The following is a 7,421-nucleotide window of genomic DNA, read 5'->3' on the forward strand; positions in this document are numbered from 1 at the left end:
CTGAAACCTTCCTGCTGGTGAAGTCACAGCAGGTCAGGATAATAATGTAGACAGAGGGAAAGAAAAGGATAGAAAGCTGTCTGCGGAGTAAGCAGGTCCTACAGCACTTACCTATTTTCCTTCCTGCAGATGAATATAGACGTGACCACTTTTCTAATAGCTTGACAAATTATTATTATTATTATTTGCTCTGTCACCTAGGCTGGCAGTGCAGTGTGCTGCAGTGGTGTTATCATGAGTCACTGCAACCTTGACCTCCTGGGATCAAGCAACCCTCCCGCCTTAGCCTCTCGAGTAGCTGGGACCACAGGTGTGCACCACCACACCTGGCGAATTTTGTATATTTTGTAGAGATGGGGTTTTGCCATCTTGCCTAGGCTGGTCTTGAATACCTGGGCTCATGTGATGCCTTGGCCTTGGCCTCCCAGAGTGCTAGACAAATTATCATTCATTACGGGGCTGCAGCATTTGGTGATTGGCATTAGGGTGGAGGTGGAGGTGGAGGTGATAAGGGGCTGTGGTTTAAGGTGATAAGACTAGATGGCTTGAATCATATGGAAGATCTATTCTTTCAAACTATTAATACATTGGCTTACTCTGAAAGAAAAAGAAATTCAATGTAGCATTTCTATTATCATTCAGCTGTAAGAATCAAGTGGCTCTTGCTTTAATTATTCCCTCTTGATCCTAGTACATTTACCCTTCCCTTATCTTACTAACTGGGTATTTAAGTGAAGCCTGATGTTGGGACAGATTTCTTATGTGCGTAATATCTGTGAGCTTTTGTTCTGAACTTTGCAGTGTTTGAGAGGCCAGTGTGAGCTAGTGATTTTAGCCTTCTTCACAGTCATGCTGCCAGGTGCCTAAGGAACATATTTTCCCCCCCTCAGTTATATCTTCTTTTCACAATATGTTTTCTGGTGATGACAAAGCCACTGCTGTACAGGGCCCTAGCTGTAAACATGGATGTGAGTAAATCCTATGGGGATGTAATCAACAAAATGACACCGACATGTGCATTCATGGCATAGCCCTTCTGCATGGTTTTTTTAAGGCAGAGGGTCTCACTATGTTGCCCAGGCTGGAGTACAGTGGCTATTCACTGATGTGATCATTGTGCACTACAGTCTTGAACTTTTGGGCTTAAGCCAGCCTCCTGCCTCAGCCTCCCTGAGTAGCTGGGACTAGAGCCACGCACTACTGCACCTGGCTCTTTGCATGCTGTTTCTGGTGGAATAGTAAAACTGGTAGGACATGTTTTACAGCAGGCTTGAGATAGCGTGCTTGACCTATAATATTTAGAAGAAATTGTTCAGGTAAAAATAGTTTAGCTCCTACCAGATGAATTACATACTCTTTCACTTGATGGTAGGTACTTTAATTATGGTCTTGACTCACAAATGAGGAGCAATTATACTGACATACATGGTTTCTAAAAAAGTACATCTTTTATTTTTTACAGTCAGAAGCAACACTATCATGCCATGCTTCTGAAAGATGGGCATTAGGCTGTTTTAAAGTTTTTATTGAACCTCCAGGTTGGCTCCTTCAAGGTGCCAGCTGTAAGTGGCATTGGTTGACTTGTTTGTAATAACCACACAAAAAGCCAGGATAACTTTTTAAGTGAGATGGAAATATCTGAATGTTGAATTCTGCATTTACAAATGTGCTGGAAGACTAAACTAATTTTATTATTACTATAAACGCCTTATTTCTTGGAAGGTGTTTATTTTGTTCTTTTTATTTTTTATTTTTTTGAGACGGAGTTTCGCTCTTGTTGCCCAGGCTGGAGTGCAATGGTGCGATCTCGGCTCACCGCAACCTCCACCTCCCAGATTCAAATGATTCTCCTGCCTCAGCCTCCCGAGTAGCTGGGATTATGGGCATGCACCACCAAGCCCAGCTAATTTTGTATTTGTAGTAGAGACAAGGTTTCTCCATGTTGGTCAGGCTGGTCTTGAACTCCCGACCTCAGGTGATCCACCCGCCTCAGCCTCCCAAAATGCTGGGATTACAGGCGTGAGCCACCATGCTTGGCCTATTCTGTTCTTTATGATTCCAGTAAAACTATGATACCCCCCACCTCGTTTTTTTGAGACAGGGTCTTGCTCTGTTGCTCAGGCTGGAGTGCAGTGGTGAGATCTCAGCTCTCTGCAACCTCTGCCTCCCAGTCTGTAATGATCCTCCCACCTCAGCCTCCCAAGTAAGCTGGGGTTACAGGTGCACACCATCATGCTTGGCTAATTTTTTACTTTTTTGTAGAAACAGCTTCTTCCTATATTGCCTAAGCTGTTTTTGAACCCCTGGGCTCAAGCAGTCCTCCTGCCACAACCTCCCAAAGTGTTGGGATTATAGGCATGAGCCACCATTCCCAGCTGAGCCATGAAACTTTAAAAAAGTTACCATGTATCATAAATTCTTTTGATGTGCCATACAGCTGCAAACTACTGGGCACCCAGGGTTTAAGCAAGAGCCCGAGTAGTTGGCTATGACGTATTCACTTGCTTTGGATGTCTTGAATTATTACTTTCTGTGAACTATTACTATGCTATTTTTTTTATGGTCAGAGAACAGAGGATGAGTAATTTTACTAATGAATAACTTTTTTAAATAAGTGAAGTATTGCAGGTAGATTTTGTATTGGGGGAAGATACTGCACACATATGTACATACTTGCACAACTCTGCTGGAATGAAAAGCAGCACATTTTGTCATGACTTTGCCCCTTTGCCCCTGCCTTGTTTTCCTATAGCTTTGTTCTGTGCAGGGAAGTCTTGCTAGAATTGACAAGAAAGCTACCTTTGTACGGTGCCACTGCTCTTTTGCAGTCATAGGTTATATCATGGCCCAGAAAGAACTGGAAGCTTTTAATTCCATTAAAGTGAGGCTCACATTCTTTGGACTCTTCTGGCCCCTGAACCTAACTCAGCACCAGAAGCTTACGTTCCTAGCAGGGGAGAGACAAAGCAAGCAGAGGCTGCCCAGAGCAGGCACAGAGCACTTTCTTCATCTTATTTAATTATTTTGCTTATTGTCTCACCACCCATAATAGATCGTAAGCTCATGAGAACAGGAGGTTTTATCTATTTTGTTCATTGCTCTATTACCTCCACTAAGAATATCCCTTGGCAGATAGTAAGCCCTCAATACACCCGTGTTAAGTTGAATGAAAGCCCGTTATTTACCCAGCATCTCCCAAAGAGTTTCCTTCACACAAGCTATCACAGTACTTATGGTGGTCCCTGGGGCCTATCACAGGAGTTATCTGACTATGATGTTTTTTAGATAAAACCTTCCAAGTGAAGTTGTTATAAAATATAATTTATAAACATTCCTTTAAAATTCACATGTTCTTATTATAAGCAGCTGGGTTAAAATCATCACAGATCTTCATTAGAGAAATACAAATCAAAACCACAATGAGATACCATCTCACACCAGTCAGAATGGCTGTTACTAAAAAGTCAATAAATAACAGATGCCAGCGAGGTTGTGGAGAAAAAGGAACGCTTATACACTGTTGGTGGGAGTGTAAATTAGTTCAAGCATTGTGGAATAGAGTGTGGCGATTCCTCAAAGACCTAAAGGCAGAAATACCATTTGACTCAGCATTCTCATTGCTGGGTATATACCCAAAGGAATAGAAATCATTCTATTATAAAGACATATACACATATATGTTCACTGAAATATTACTCACAATAGCAAAGACATGGAATCAACCTAAATGCTCATCAATGATACACTGGATAAAGAAAATGTCATACATATATACCATGGAATACTGTGCAGCCATGGAAAGAATGAGAGCTCTTTTGCCTGCCGCCATGTAAAACGTCCCTTTGGTCTTCATCTTCTGCCATGATTGTGAGGCCTCCCCAGCCATGTGAAACTATGGAACAGAGGTCAGAGGCTCCCATCAAAAGCCATAACAGCGTGCGAATCCTGCGCCAGCAACTGAGGTGTCCAGGTTCTATTATCAGAACTGACTAGGTGGCTGGCATGACCTATGGAGAGGAAGGAAGAGCAGTGTGGTGCGGTGGCCCACTTGAGAGCCACATGGGTCGGGGAGCCCCCACACCCCAGCCAAGGGAGGTGATGAGTGAGCATGCTACCTAGCCTGGAAAACAGTGCTTTTTCCTCAGAACTGTGCAACCCATGGATCAGAAGATCCCACACGTGAGCCCACTCCACTGGGGCTTAGGGTCTCAGCCATGGAGCCGTGGAGATTCTCAACAACCACTCAGCTAGAATCTGCTTAAGCCTGCCAAGTTCCCAGCTGAGGAGTGGCCAGCACCACAGCTGTGGCTGCCTGCTGTCTGAGCCATTTGAGCTCCTTGGAAGAGGCGCAGCAACCAACACTGGGACTGCTAGCTGCCTAACACACTAAGCTCTCAGGGTAGGGGAAAGGTAGCAGCCATCACTATAGCTCCGGGCCACGCTTTTCTCCCCGCTAAAGCCAGGGAGGCTGGATGGGTTGTTCCCAGGAGATAGTCCCCACAGCCCAGTACATTGGCTGTGGCAGACTGCTGCCATAGTGCCTCTACAGACCTGACCCTGGCCCATCCCTCCTCACTGGGTGGGGCCTCCCTGCAGGAACTCCAACAACTCCAGCCAGGGGCTCAAGGACAGAACCCTGATCTCCCTGGGTCTAAGCCCCTAGGGGAAGGGGGGTGGCCATAGTCTCCCCCTTCACGGCCTAGCTGACTTAGTCTTTCCTCCTGCTAGTTCTGAGGAATCCGGACAGCCCAGATGAGTGCATTTCCCCTGAGCAAAGCACACCACCTCCACCAAGGGACAGTCAAAGTGCTATGTTAAACGGGTCCTGCTCCCTGTGCCACCCAACTGGGTAAGACCTGAGACCTTCCAACAGGGGTTGTCAGACACCCTACACAGGAGCATTCCTACTGGCATCAGATCACTGCTCCTCAAGGTCAGAGATCCCACAGGAAGGAGCAGGCACCCATCTTTGCTGTTTTCCAGCCTCCTCGAGTGACATCTTCAGGAGTGGGAGTGACCTAGATGAAGAGGGCCTGAAGTGAACCCCCAGCAAACTGCAGCAGCCCTACAGAAGATGAACCTGACCATTGAAAGAAAAACCAACAGAAAGCAATAACAACAGCATGAACAAAAAAGTCTCCACAAAAACCTCATTCAAGGGTCAGCAGCCTCAAAGATTTGAAACTCATGAAGATGAGAAGGAATCAACGAAAAAACACCGAAAACCCGAAAGACCAGAATGCCTCTTCTCCAAATGATCGCAACACCTCTCCAGCAAGGGCACGGAACTGAACAGAGGATGAGATGGATGAACTGACAGAAGTAAGCTTCAGAAGATGGGTAATAACAAGCTCTGCTGAGCTAAAGGGGCATGTTCTAACCCAGTGCAAAGAAGCTAAGAACCTTAATAAAAGGTTACAGGAGCTGTTAACTAGAATAACCAGTTTAGAGAGGAAGATAAATGACCCGATGGTGCTGAAAAACACAGCATGAGAACTTTGTAACACATACACAAGTATCAATAGCCGAACTGACCAAGCGGAAGAAAGGATATCAGAGTTTGAAGACCATCTTGCTGAAATAAGGCATGCAGACAAGGTTAGAGAAAAAAGAATGAAAAGGAACAAACAAAACCTCCAAGAAATATGGGACTATGTAAAAAGACCGAACCTATGATTGATTGGAGTACCCGAATGAGATGGGGAGAATGGAACCAACTTGGAAATCACACTTCAGGATATTATCCAGGAGAACTTCCCCAACCTAGCAAGACAGGCTGACATGCAAATTCAGGACATATAGAAAACACCACTAAGATACTCACAAGTAGATCAACCCCAAGACACATAATCTTCAGATTCTCCAAGGTTAAAAAGAAGGAAAAAACGTTAAGGGCAGCCAGAGAGAAAGGACAGGTCTCCTACAAAGGGAAGCCCCATCAGACCAACAGCGGGTCTCTGTGCAGAAATCCTACAGTTTTAAGCCTACTGGGGATATAAGCTTTAGTTAATACTGTGATGAAAACATACAGCTTACAGGGCTCAAGTGCAAAAGAGCAGTGGCGATACCTAATGTGAAGGTGAAGTCCAACTTTTATATAACATTTTCCTACCCTACAAAGCTGCACAAACAGGAAAGGAAGGGGTTTCAGGTTTAAAAGCCATGCAGAAAAGAAATAACATAGCAGACCCGAGGCTGCTGCTTTAGGAAGGGCTTGCTCACGAGGCTGGCGCTTGGCTGGTGTCTGGGAGCATAGCACTTTAACCCACTCTCTAGCTGATAAGAATGATTCATTGTATCTAGATTGCGCAAGCAACTAGGTTTATGCTGAATACCTGCTTTCCTTCTTTGAGTTTGGAATTCTGATTATTTCTAGGCAGAGGGTGCCTACATAACTAACCACAGAAAACATTTGAATGCTGAGTCTCTTTCTAGGGCAGAAACATTGCACATACATTACTGCATTTTTCACTGCTGACAAAAGGAGCTCACTTCATGTGTCTCCTCAGGGGAGGGAGAGAGCATTAAAAGCCTACGCATGAATTTTTCCAGACTTTGCCTATGTCTTTTTCTGTTGCTCATCTTGTCATGTATCCTCGCACTGTAGTAAACCCTAGCCATGGGGCTACTAAATGCCGGGTCCTTCTCATGAATCACCGAATGTGTACATGGCCTCAGGCATCCCTGAAACATATGCAATAGTCAGCACTGGGGCTCTTTAAAGATGGCAAACATGTTTCTGGTGACTGAGGCAGTTTGACTCAGGGCCATGGATGTGTGCTAAGGATGCAGAAGTATAGGGAGGGAGCTGAAATGGAAACTTTCTCTGTGAGCCCAAAGCCTTTGTCCCAGGCTCAAGGTGGGTTTCTCCCTGGTGGTCTGGCCTGATCCATGTGGAGGGCTAATTTGCTAGTACATAAGGCCTATAACAATAAAGATGGACTGAGCAGCATCTTTGGTTGTCTCTCTAAGGGAATGAGAGGGAAAACACAAGCATTTGCCACAATTCCTAGACTTCAGATCAATTCCTAGACTTCAAATCAAAATTCTAGCCCCATCTCAGGCTTTCTCAGGGCAAGGCAGCTCAGAAACAGTGCTCGGAAGGAAGAGACAAGAGGACTCAGGTCTAACTCCAGCATTCCAATGCAAGGTCTCCACTGGCACTTTGGCTCAAAAATTCCCTAGCTTTTGACCCTCATGGAAAGGAGCCATGATCGGCTGGGCCTGGTGGCCCATTCCTGTACACGCCTGTAGTCCTAGTACTTTGGGAGGCTGAGGTGAGAGGGTTACTTGAACCTGGAAGTTCAAGACCAGCCTGGGAAATACAGTGAAGCCCTGTCTCTGCAAAAAATAAATTTAAAAAATTGGCTGGGCAGGGCGCGGTGGCTCAAGCCTGTAATCCCAGCATTTTGGGAGACCGA

Source organism: Piliocolobus tephrosceles, chromosome X (assembly GCF_002776525.5).
Source record: "Piliocolobus tephrosceles isolate RC106 chromosome X, ASM277652v3, whole genome shotgun sequence".
Lineage (NCBI taxonomy): Eukaryota > Metazoa > Chordata > Mammalia > Primates > Cercopithecidae > Piliocolobus > Piliocolobus tephrosceles.